Below are 4,058 nucleotides of genomic sequence, written 5' to 3' on the forward strand. Positions count from 1 at the left end.
TCTGAGACCTGTTGCTTCTTGCCCCATCATTATGCATCTTTGTGAAGAATGTCTCAATCTTCTCCATACATACCTTTCATTATTTTATTTTTAGTATTTGATTAAATTAATATTTGAAGAATGTAGCTAGTTCCCTCCCCTTCCCTTCCCTCTATCTCAGGAGGCAATGAGGTTGGTTATGCACTGCTTACTCTTGGTAAATCTGACTTAGCTTGTTCCAGCAGCCTTCTTGCCCTTCACAAGTAAGCAAACAGCTTCCACGAGGACATGTTACATACTGTTCCCGGGGTGTGCTTACCAGTGCAGTTTCTTTCTGTGTAGCTCTTTCTTTTCACAGTTGGGAGTAGTACTTTGTCCTCTTCCTGTTGTCCACAACCTTCCTTTGGTTTCTGTGACCTTTCAGAAATGATAGAGTGGCTTTGCAATTACATCAGCTAGCTCTCTTAGACTCCTCAAATACACCCCCACATGTGCTACAGACTTTTTAAAATATATTTGTCTCCAGTTTGTACAGACAGTCCCCAGTCAATACTACTGTTGGTGGTGTGTCATCTCAGCCTTGCTCTTTGGCACAGAGGAAATGGTGGTGGCTACATGCACACATAAGTCTGTTATGAAAGCCTTATTTAAAACCTGTGTAGAACAATGGCAAAGCATTTCGTGATTTGCTTAAATCTTTGGCTACTGAAATCAGGCATGTATGTGAAAACAAACAATTCTCACTGACAACAAAACTAGATTCCAAGTTTGTGTAAAAGAAATTAAAGTGACCTGAAGGTGATAAACCCCCCCCCTTTAATTCTATTGTGTTTTTTTTAATTTCATGGGCAAATTACAAATGTATATCAAATTTATGTTGTTAGCTTTATTTGTCTGGGTAAGTGATCACTGCTTAAGAAATACTGGAAAAAGTCAACAATCAAAAAGACACTTTATCAGGGTAACAGACTGTGCTTTTTAAGTATATTAAGTCCATCCTTTTTTTCAGAGAAAGCTAAGGTCACTAGTAGACTAGTAGAGTAGCACTCATATGATATGAGATCACTAGACTGCTTCCTGAAACACTGTCTTACGTAAGCCAAAAAATTCTAATATCCTCAGTACAAACGCAACTGTTCAGAACACAAAACACACTTTTCAAGCATGCAAAAGTAATCAAAGATCCCTTGATCCTTTATGTCTCTTCAAATTATATGGAACAAATGTTTGCAGTTAATTCCATATGGAATTCCATATGGCTTTTTATTTTATTCCAGAGAGAAATTAGCTTTCACAGTTGAAGCAATTGAGCTCCACGCAGCAAACAGGGAGGATACCATACCCTGCAATTCTCTAAGTAGGCAGAATTTTGTTCACAGCACAGGCCACTCTGCACTTTCTCCACTGAAGGGTTATCACTTCAGCACAACTGAGTGGTTAGAGCAAGCATATTCTGACTCGCTCAGAAGAGTCTGGTTACAGAGGAAGGGCAGCCTGGGCAGTGAAAAGGCAGTGCAAAATGAGTATGTTTTATTCCTGGAACTGTAACCTTTTTAAAAAAGAAAAAAGAAAACAAAAAACAAAACAAAACCCAAAATGTTGAGTGATTAATTTGACGTAATTTCAGCTATCACAATTTCTTTTCCACAAGCAGACAAAGAAGAGTAAGCATTGGATCTGCACATGGATTAGTTTTAATGTCAATTTTTTTTTTTGAGTTTGAAATTGTTTTCTATCTATCTTAAATTGTAATGAGAAGTCAAAGTCTGGAAAACGTTTTTTTTAAACTTGAGCCAGAGCACTCCAGTAATAAAGTGGCTTATATAAGATGCAACATAAGCAGCTTCTCCCTCAAAGCCTAAAAACACAGTATTCTGTTTCAGTGAAGCCAAGGGATTTAATAAACTAACAGGCTATTTTACATTTTTCTTTTAATCTGTACATTTAACCATCTATTGCACCCTTAGAAATAGGTCATGTGCTTGCCACAGATACACAGAAAACAAGGTAGAATGTATATTATTAGATCACAAGACAATCCAGGATGACATACTATGCAAGGACATATGTACAAATATCGTATTCCTAAGTAGAACAGACTATTGTTTTCAGCTGATTGTTTCAGAAGGAAGAGTATGTGGGTTTGCCAAAATTTTAAAAAAAAAATATATATATATTACAAGTATTTAAATTTTTTTTTAAGAAATATGTTTAATAAATCTTGCAGGAGTTTAATATTTATTTCATATTTTGTATTTGATATATGTAATGTTCCTGTATTTGTAATAACATTTATTAACAAATAGGTGTTACAAATTATGATTTATAGAACGTAAGGTTCTAATACTTAAATAAAATTATATATTGTGATTAAGGAAGAAATTCTTTACTGTTAGGGTGGTGAGGCACTGGAATGGGGTGCCCAGAGAGGTAGTGAATGCTCCATCCCTGGAAGTGTTCAAGACCAGGTTAGATGAAGCCTTGGGTGATATGGTCTAGTGTGAGGTGTCCCTGCCCATGGCAGGGGGGTTGGAACTAGATGATCTTAAGGTGCTTTCCAACCCTAACTATTCTATGATTCTATGATAAATCCTTTTGTCTTTACTCGTTTCTTGGTATACACTCATGGCACAACTTTGTCAAACCCAGAGGTTGTTTTGTTAGTGCTTCTACAAGTAGTAATGGAACCACTTGTTCTTTTTTCTAAGCCTCACCAAGTATAGACTGCAATCACCCCATGTGGCTTCAGCTGATATTCTCTGAGCTCTCAGTCATTACAGTGTTAGAGTCCGTACTACTGAAAGTCTGACTTCGCTGAAATGTTTTCAATTAATTGTGATAGAATGTAGATCAAATCTTGTTTATTTATGCTCAAAGGTCTACCAGATATAGAGGATTAGAAACTTAATCTCACATGAACGATGTTATCAGTCCTGGCAGTTCAGGTAATTGCTCAGAGTAATTCAAGCAGCAGTTATTTAAGAAATTTTGTAAAGATCACAGAGTGACAACCCTGGAAAAAAGATCTGCAAATAATGCTTTAAAATATGGTAGCTAAAATTCCACCTCACCTATCCTTTCTCTTAGCCACCAGTAGGTTAGTAAAGCCCCCTCTTTTCCTCTTCAGACTTTCTACTAGATATTTGGTACTTTCTGGTGTTGTGTGGGATTCAGCGGAGAGATCAAGTGAGTGTGATAAGCATCATGCAAATTTTCCCTTCCTGCTGGGCTTTCTGAAGTGAACAGGGACAAAATTAAGTGGGTTGCTTAGCTCAGTACTTCCCCTTGGAGCTCCACAGCATAGAGGGCAAAAGATGTGACCTACATTCTTCACATTTCAGTAAGATAACCTGAAATTTTATTAAACTTGTATAAATATGATGGATCTCATCCTTCTTGGCATTTTCTATTGTATGCTTATCGAGGCTAAGAAAAAATACATAGCTAAAAATATATACACATATACATACCTTGCAAGAACATTTTTACTTTTTGGTCTTTCTATGTCACCATTCTATAAACACGCATTTATTTCAGTTGAAAGAAAGGAGTAATTTCTAGTGCAGGAAACACACTTGTCAGCACTAGATATGTTTTTCTGGTCTGTAAATAGAATGGTTTTCTTTCTCGTCATTCTCTTTCCTGCTGTAATGACTTGCATGTTGTGCTGCAGATGTAATACATTTGTGGATAAAGCAGACTATGCTCTTTGCCAGAAAGGGTACATGGCATTAAGAGCAGAGATCCTCAAGACAATGAAATAACAGAGATCCATTGTTTAGAACTACATTAGATCTGTAGCTTAATTTTTGTATAGTATTATTGTATTATACAAATATAATAAAAGTATATTTTTGTATACTGTTATTTGCATACTATCAATACTGATTAAACAAATAAGGATATTTAGTTTATTCACTCAGTAAATTCATTTAAGCGGTATTAAACACATGCTTTGTAACCAGATATTACATAAAATTTTATAAAACGTATAGAATACAATGACTCAATATATTCATTATAGTTTCTATAGTTGATTTTGTAATGTTTATTTGTAGTAGTAATACAATGGGGAAAAA

The sequence above is a fragment of the Melopsittacus undulatus genome, chromosome 2, assembly GCF_012275295.1.
Source record: "Melopsittacus undulatus isolate bMelUnd1 chromosome 2, bMelUnd1.mat.Z, whole genome shotgun sequence".
Lineage (NCBI taxonomy): Eukaryota > Metazoa > Chordata > Aves > Psittaciformes > Psittaculidae > Melopsittacus > Melopsittacus undulatus.